This window comes from Olea europaea, unplaced genomic scaffold (assembly GCF_002742605.1).
Source record: "Olea europaea var. sylvestris unplaced genomic scaffold, O_europaea_v1 scaffold1667, whole genome shotgun sequence".
Lineage (NCBI taxonomy): Eukaryota > Viridiplantae > Streptophyta > Magnoliopsida > Lamiales > Oleaceae > Olea > Olea europaea.
Window position 1 is genome coordinate 57955 of NW_019234339.1, and position 9578 is coordinate 67532.

General features: G+C 35.4%; 1 pseudogene; it reads left to right on the forward strand.

Annotated features, from left to right (window-relative positions):
* Positions 1-2800: 2800 nt before the first annotated feature.
* On the forward strand, positions 2801-9281 carry LOC111377525 (annotated as a pseudogene).
* The last annotated feature ends 297 nt before the right edge of the window (positions 9282-9578 follow it).

Genomic DNA, 9578 nt, shown 5'->3' on the forward strand with positions numbered 1-9578 from the left:
GGCATATAATTTTCAAAGGAAAGGTCCACATAACAAGAAGACAATGAAGAATTCGGTGGAGATAAGATGCCTTGCTACCTAACAAAGAAAGTGGAAGACACCTGTCCAAGATAAGATTCCAAACTCTCCTATAAAAGGAGGCATGAAGGAAGAAGGAAGATATCTCGAAAAAAATCTATCTCTATTCTCTGATAACACATTAGAGAAAAATTTCTTGTAATCTGTATACACCACTTGTATTCAGAAAAATATTAGATAGCTTGAAGATAGAAAAGCGTGTAATACAGAAAAATATTAAATAGCTTGAAGATAGGAAAGCGTGTAATAAGGTAATCACTTATGGAGTTCTAAACTTCATAAGGTGAGTACCAAAGGTATGTAAATATAGTTTGTAAGCATGTACAATTTCAGTTTATGAATGTCAAAGTAAAGTTTGTTATGTTCAACAAAACTTTCATAAAAGGATTTCGTTAAGTTTCTCATGATTCCTCGGCAGTACAGATAGGGATTTTAAAAGATTTTCAAAATATTGATTTTGAATGGATGTTAGCCATGCCAAAGTACCCGTATTGGATGAATGGTTTAGGGGAAAAAGGCAGTTTTCTAACAAAAAATTTGTAGCACTTTGTGTGTGAGTTATCTTTTAAAATTTCGTTCCAAGTAGGAACTTGATTCTGAAAAGAGTTTGGATAGAGGTGAAAACAGAGACTCTGGATACTGTGAGATAGCGTCTGTGGAAACACGGCTAGTTCTCTAGAATGAGAAATGCAACCTTAATTGAAAAGCCTTTTGCGGAAGCAGTTGTGGACCCAAATGATTTCAAAACATTTTAAATCTTTACTTGATTCAGAAGATTGATTAAGTACATGCAAAGCATCTATAAGAGCATACTGGAGGGAAAACCTGTTTATTTCCATTTGATTACTGTAAGTTATTTACTTTCTTTTACATGCTTATGCTTTAATTATCTTTGATGAGCAATTCACAAGCATCCACTTCTACTGTAAATAATGATAAAAATCTCATTTTATTTTTAGATGAAGAAAATGTTTCTTTTCTGCTTAAATTAGATGTAAAATCTGATGATATATTCCCTATTGGTAAAGAAAAAATTGAAGAAATATATAGAGATATAGATTATAGTTGTAAGAATAATATAGGATTTGATTCTGTGAGAACTTATAGAGAAATAAGAAAAGTAGAAGATATTATAACTAAACATACGGATATACAAGAAGAAATCTCAGAAGGATTATTTAAAGGATATATAACCAAGAAAGGTCAACCTATAATCTTTGAAGAATTATTAAAATATAAAGAATATTTAAAAGTATTCAAAAGATTGAAAAATATAAATATAGGACCCGATTGACAATTTCTTAAAGATATAAGATAGATCTTGTAAATAATTTCATTAAGGGCAATATAGTACTTTTAATAAGAAAGACTGTTATGAAAAATAGGAAGAATCTACCAGCCATTTTCAAAGTTGTCCCGTCGATTGATGATGGCGAAGCAACTAAATGGAGAGAGGACTCGAGCGTGAATCCGAGAGTTGGAGGTTCTGGAACCGACTTAGGTTCGAGGAAATTCTTACCCGAATCCATCCTCGCCTTTACCGTATGTCGTCAGGAACCGACTTAGATTTGAGGAAATTCTTACCCGAATCCATCCTTGCCTTTACCGTATGTCGTCAACCACGATAGTTGTATGTTGGCGAGAATAGTAGGTAGAGAGTTGATCTGAATTTTGGAAAAGACGAAAATGATTTCAATTTGGAAGAGGGGGTAGTGATTGGTTCTATAAATGGAGGTGAAATATAGAGAGAGAAATTGAAAGGGATGAAACGGCGGGGAGGTGAGATATAGAGAGAGAAAATGAAAGGGATGTATAAAGATAAATTTATGGTTAGGTAGGATGAATATATATTTAATTTTTTAATAAAATTATTAATATTTAAAATTATTAATTAATTAATAAAATATCTGATTTTTGAAATAGTAAACTTTACCTATGATTAATGAAATAGGATCTCTAAATCTATAAGATTGTGTAACTTTTATGCTTTCAAAGTGGTGTACACCAAAGGATGTATACTTAGTATTTTTTATTTTAATTTACATAATATCTCTGATTTGTTTAGTTGAGATTAAGAATTTACCTCCGTCCTTCAAATTCTTGGACTCCATCAGATGACACCTAGTACGTGATTAGTTTCGATGATCTTGATAACTAATTCTGGTAGGCTCCAACTCAAATGGAGTAATTCAATTGCTTGAAAATTGAAGTTTACAAAAGTGAAATTGACTGTTCTACTCGCAAATATGGTAAAACTTCAGTAACTTGAGTGCAATTAAATGAAATTTTGTCACCACCATTTCACTTCATTAACGCATTTCATCGTACATTTGAAGCGTATCAATTGGATAAAACCGAGGTGCGAGATGAAAAATAACCACCTATTGATCGACTCTCACATTAAATGGGCCCACACTGACACTACATAAATAAAAAATGTAAAAAAAAGCCTCATCATCCATCTCATTTGTGAGTGTATGTCAACTGGGATGTCAAAATTTTTCGAGCCTATCAATTTAGGAAAATGTCAAACGAACATAATAGTTGACACAAAGAATGACACTACACTCACAGTTGACGTGTGGGCCTCGCGCGAATAAAATAATGCCGACTTTTCATGTGAGTGTATTGTGTCAAACTTTATGGTAGTGTAACATTGTTGATTAATTTACTTTTCAACTGCATGTGTTAGTACCACCCTCTACATAATCGCTACGTGTCCTCTTAACCTTTCTTACTCAGTACAATAACCCCAACCCACAATTACAACAATGAGCCGCCTGACAAGCTCCGTCCAGTTTCTCACACACTTTTCCACCCAATCACATCTCCAGGTTGCGGGTCCCATGGCCTGCGTTTTGAGAACCCGGTCAGTGATCCGATTCAAAGGACCCGACACCATTAAGTTCCTACAAGGTCTGGTCACCAACGACGTGCGGAGGCTTGATGATCCGGAACCTGCGGGTGAGAATAACACCGTACCCAACATGCCTGTAGTCACTGTGCCGCCTCTATATGCTGCATTGTTGACTCCTCAAGGAAGGTTTTTGTATGATTTCTTCCTGTATCGGCCGCCACGGTCTGATAAGCAGCTCGATGGGACTGGGCCCAACCCCGGTGAGCTGGAGATTTACGCTGATGTTGATCGGTCTGTGCTTGATGAGATCTTGATGACCTTAAAGAAGTGAGTTTTGGGTTTTATTTTGTTTGTTTAAAGATTGAGTCTTTTCAATATTGAAAATTAGTAGACTAATTCAGGGAATCATTACCGTGAAAAGGCTATTAGCAAATTTATGAATTGAAGTTTCACTTTTTAAATGCTGTAATTGTAAGAATTTTATGGACAGCAAAATGCTTTGTGGTTTCTGTATGAGAAGATTATCCAGGTATAGCAGCAGTAAGACACACTCAACCTGCTTGAGCAATCTGTACTAATGCAGTTGGCAAATTCTTTAGCAGACATCAAAGTTTGTCTAGGAGTGAAGATAGGCTGATGACTGATAAGTTTTAAACAAAAAATAGCTACAACATGGTGCAATAACTACAAAAAAAGGAAGAGCTTAGTGAATTCTTATCACAATGAATGTACATCAGTAAGCGTGTCTTATATCCATTGTGTACTAAGGGGAATTAAACGTTAATCACTTGTCGAGATCATCCAGGAGACATGTTATTTGACTTCTTAAATAGTCAACAGCACCAGCGTAGAATCAGTGATTGATTTGAATTTTGAGGTATGAAGGAACTGAGGAAGGCTTGGAGTTAGAGCGCTCAAGGAAAGAATCACAATCACATATAAGTTGTTATTTAAAAGTAGCCTGCTATTAAGCAGTAGGATTGAGGTGATCTGCCTCGACCAACTGAGCAAGTATTCAGGCTTTCATTCCTGAAAATGATCTAAGCAGGTATATCATCGTGGAAGGAAAGGCCGCATTTTACAGTGCTGGTGTAATTTGATGTTTCAGCACTACATCATTTGGCAAAGAAGATTGATCCTTCAACTGTTTTGTTAAGGTTCTCATATGAATATATAATTATTTTCACATCAAGCGACTGAGAGAGTGATGACCAACATATGGCTGACTTTATAATTTGTCAAAATTTTAGACCATTGTATTTTTCCCCTCTTTGAAACCTATGCTTGTTTGATTCATTACATTACATGAGAATTCTGTGTCATTAAAGTTTAAAGGCAAGCGCTATAGAACATTGACTAAGACCTGTGTGCCTTACGGTTTTGAGTGTTGGGCTGTTAAATGTTAATATACTCACGAGGTGAATGTAGTGGAAATGAGAATGTTAAGATGGTTGTGCAGTATTCTAAACTCAATAAGAACTGAATATTTTCATGTACGTGGCACTGGTTGATGATAAATTAAGAAATTAACAACTTAGGTGGTTGAGTCATGTTTAGCGTTGATCTAAAAATGTCCACTTTGATGAGAGGCGGCGTAGTTTAGGTAGACCAAATTTCAAGAGGGAGGGGATAGATAAAATTAACATGACTTGTCACCGTTGTAAATTATTTAGTTGCTCTAAATCTCCTAGTAGATTGAGCAGTCAATTGAACGGACCCAATCGATCATTTCCGACTTCGTGAATTTGATACGTCTCTTTTTATTGGGGCATGAAATCCATAATTGGCTAAACAATTATTTGATCATGGAAAAAATATTCATTAACCAGACCTCAAATTTATTGGGGATAAGGCTTTAGTCTCTTGTCGTGGTTCATTTGATACTAGATATCAAATGTTATACGTAGCTACTGAGGCTGTATAAGCCTTGACATTTCAATCAATGTAAATGTTACTTTTTATGCCATTTTATCATAAATGAACATTAGAATCTCTTAATTGAAAACTCTTTTTCATTGATAGGATGATTTACACTTTTTAAATTTCATGGAAAAATGGTGATTGTGATGATAAAACCATCAGTTGTGAAGATGAGTTAAAATCGCCATAAGAAATTTATGTGGTTGGGCACTTTGATAAGAGGTGGCGCAGTTTAGGTAGACCAAATTTCAAGAGGTAGGGGATAGATAAAATCAACATGTCTTGTCACCGTTGTAAATTATTTAGTTGTTCTAAATAAATCTCCTAGTAGATTGAGCAATCAATTGAACGGATTGGACCAACCCAACCGACCATTTCCGACTTCGTGAATTTGGAGACATGTCTCTTTTTATGGGGGCATGAAATCCATTATTGGCTAAACAATTATTTGGTCATGGAAAAAGTATTCATTAACCAGACCCCAAATTTATTGGGGATAAGGCTTTTAGTCTCTGGTTCATTTAATACTAGATATCAAATGTTATAGGTAGCTACTGAGGCTGTATAAGCCTTGACATTTCAATCCATGTAAATGTTACTTTTTATGCCATTTTATCATATATGAACATTAGAATCTCTTAATCGAAAGCCCTTTTTCACTGATAGGATGATTTTCCCTTTTTAAATGCCCTGGAAAAATGGTGATTGTGATGATAAAACCATCAGTTATAAAGATGATGAAGACGAAGAGTTAAAATCGCACTGAGATAAAGAAATTTATATGGTTGGGCAATTTGATTAGGGAGGGATCATAATGAAGTGTGAAGATACAATTTGAGTATTCCTCTCAATTTTGTGCGATATTGAAGCCCCAACTACACGTAAAGTATCTCTCAACTGAAGCGGGCCCTAACTTCCTGCCAGAAACACTTTCTTCCTACAAGAATCTACTATATTCAACAGAGACTATGCCCTAGCTCTTGTTGCTACCTTACCACCAATGCAGGATTCATATTCTTGTCAAACCTTCCATGGGATTTTTCCTACTGTGGCGTGAGTGTGATTACACTACAAATATAGTTTCACCAAAAGACACTCTGCTTAGGAAGATGTTATGGGATACTTGATTTTGTATGTATCTAGTAAATCAGCACACACATTTTATACAATCATAGGATTCTTCCCAACCAAGTAGTTACCACAGAATCATGATTTGGCAAAGGTGCATACAAACTGATGGTCTTCTTTTTTTTATCTTTACTTCAACTCTTCGTAGGTGAGTGATATACAAGTAAAACTTAGTGATGCTGCTTTGGAGTTCCCAAGTCCTCCTCCGCTTTCAACTCATAAGCAGAAAATTTTCTTCATCAGTTGTACAATGAAATATTCTAGCTCTTGTTCTCCCCAACAAAGAAGACAAAGTACTTATTTTTATAGTTTTGATGAGCTTAACTAATCCTTGGATAATTAGGATGACCAAAAAGAAAGTTATGAGTTTGCCTAAACCTTGGGCAATTATGATAAACAAAAAGAATGTGTCTCTGAGCAACTCAAATATTAACTTTTGGAATAAATTCTGGTTTTCCAGATATTGTTTAAGGTCCAAGGTTGATATTGAAAACATGGCAGAAGAGTTCTCTTGCTGGCAACGGTTTGGTGGAAAGAATTCTCCATCTGCAGAAAAATTGGAACTGATTCAGTTGGCTGGGGTGATACTTTTAATTCCTCTGGCGTATCAGCTTCACGGAGACACAAGTCTGGTTGGCATTGGGATAAGGATCCCAGATTGGATTGCCTTGGAGATAGAGGCATCTTTCCTTCCAACACAACACGTAAATTCCCTCAAATTTATCTTCTCTTCCCTTCTCATGTCTTAGTGATTGACTGGAAGAGATTATTTAAAGTAAAAAAAATGATCTTTTAGAGAATGCGTGGTTAAAAAGTAGGTAAAGTTTATGGGCTCAAGTGTAAAATTATTTTATTGGGAGAATATGTGGTTGAAAAGGAGAGGGGAAAAATGATTGTCAAATACGACGTGCCAAACAAATGATAATTTTGTTTCATCTATCTTACTTGGTCCATTATGTGGTCAAAACATTGCACCATATTACTCCGTGCTTGACTCTTTCAAAATGAGGTAAAGTGGAATTCTGAAAGAAAAATAGTTGGTTTGCGCTGGAGTCGGTATTTGTCCTCATCGGTATTTGTCCTCACTGTCATGTGTCCAGCCAAGAATTCCTCCTGTATCTATGTCTAATATTTGTTTACTTGTAGCAGCACCTCTAGTTGAGGCAGATGAAGAAACTGATGAAGAAGATTTTCTTCTGTGGAGGTTGGAGAAAGGAGTTGCTGAAGGTTCAACGGAGATCTCAAGAGGTATTGTTCCTTTTTGTACGTAAATTTTAGAAATATTAATTAAGCCCTTGTTTGATCCCCATTTTGGGGGAAGTTTGAATGGTAGATTGATGGAGAATGTGTGGTTAAAAATTAAAGAAAAGTTTTGAATTTTCATGTAATATTATTTTATTGAAGAATGTATGGTTGAAAATAAATTTTGAAAAAATGAATTTTTAGGAGAATGGGAACCAAACAGGGGCTAAATCTATGAATACTTATTCTTCAATCCTTCTGTGAAATAATCACTGAATACACATTTTTTCCTTGCTTGATGCTTCATAAATGTTTGCTTTTCACATTTCTGGTTAAGAAAATATAGTATTTTGCAGATGACTCGAATTCTATTCTCTTTGTACAGGTTAGGTTAATAAATTTTTTATTTGACACCCTATGCGTATAATTTTAACCTGAAATTATTAGAACTGTATTATAATTATTTTATGAAATAACTGCATTGTTCCACCCGGTTCCTCTCTCTATTTTTCATCCATTTTCTCATTTATGCTTTTAATTGCGGAAAGTAGGGGGAAACAAATTTAATTCTTCTACCACGACTAAGAACAACTTATTCAGTTGTGTTTCTGTTATTTTCTGTGATGGCTCTACTTCCTACCATTTTGGCATTGACACACTGGAAGCAGTTATCGAGAAGATGGCCTGACAAACGTTTCAACATAAGAAGGGACAAGATCTTAGGCTACTTTCCATTTAAAAAAAGAGTCCTAAAAGTTCTGTTTGCGGAAGCCAAGATCTTAATATCTTAAGCCTCTAAGCTTCTTTTGAACTCAATTTACCAAACTTGATTGCATCTAAATTGATTATTATAAGTTCATTGACGAATTACCATTTTCTGATTAACTTCTTGTTTTTCCCGTGTAATTATTCAGTCTCATTCAAACTTGCCTCCAGAAGCGAAGAAAAAAAAATCTTTGGTTGCTTACTAAAATTTTCCTTCCCAGGTTTTGATTGAAAAGTTCAATCTGGTCGTACATATATTCTTACACGTTCAATTTGTGAAAAAAACTTGAACTAACATCGAAAAAGAATCACAACACAACAATATATGTATGTACCGTTAACTATGAAATTGACTTCTTCCACGTCTTTATCAGAAAGATCAACAAGTCTTTATTGCTCTTGTAAAATTGCATTGTAGATGCGTTAGATATATAAATTTGGAGATACAAATTTGAACTTCTTTGTGATATCTTGTAGGTGAGGGAATTCCACTGGAATACAATTTTGCTGGTCTAAATGCAATAAGCTTCGATAAAGGATGCTATGTGGGCCAAGAGCTCATTGCTCGTACTCATTACCGTGGTGTTATTCGTAAGCGTTTGATTCCTTTGAGGTTTCTTGATAACAGTGGAAAAGGTACGATTTCCCAATGGTTTCCATGTCACTCACGTCTCACCATCTTGGTGTGTCTCGACAATTTCTCTTTGTTGATTCAGAGGTGGAACAAAGTTGCTCCAGGTTCAGAAGTGAATGACAAGACATCTGGAAAAAAGGTTGGGACAGTCACGACAGCACTTGGATCTCATGGTCTGGGACTTCTGCGCCTGGACGAAGCTTTCAAAGACATGGGCACCTTGACTATAAGAGGACAGGAAGGCATCAGAGTCGAGAGCATTAGACCAGAATGGTGGCCATCTGAGTGGTTTCTAGATTATCAACAAGTCATTGAAGCCACTTAGAGCGTTCCTTTCAGGGATTCCATATTGCTGACCGACTTTTGGCCTTCGTACATCCAAATTAATGGAGCTTCCAGACGAACATTGGAGGCCATTATGACATTGATTCGCTGCAATTTTATGTAACCTTAGCACAAACTTTTCAATCATTGGCAGCTTTTGTCGATGCATGCTAGGAATCTTGATAACAGGTCGATAAATAACTGCACAAGAGATGACTTCTTAAGTGGGACATGTTAAATAATTATCCAAGCGATTTAATAAGATATGGTCCTTTTGTCAGGTTGTATATTGTGCTGAGAACGTTATTAATATGAATCTCTCTTTTTGTACAATTGTATGTGTTTTGCGTGGGTAGTCGTTAGCAATTAAAAAGGGGATCAGACGATTATGTAAAGAACAAACTTTTTGAGACAAAGTCCCAAAAATGGGTGTTTTATTGACGATGTTTTACAATTGGAACTAAACAGAATGCCTCCAAGGGGCGAAAGCACACGAGTATTGAAAAGAATGTTTAAATTTAAACTAAAAAATTGAAATTACACATTCTCTGTTTGAGAGTGTTTGATTCGGAGTCCTCTTCTTTATGTCTTCTCTTCCTATTATATTTCTTTGATGATTTCTTCGTGACA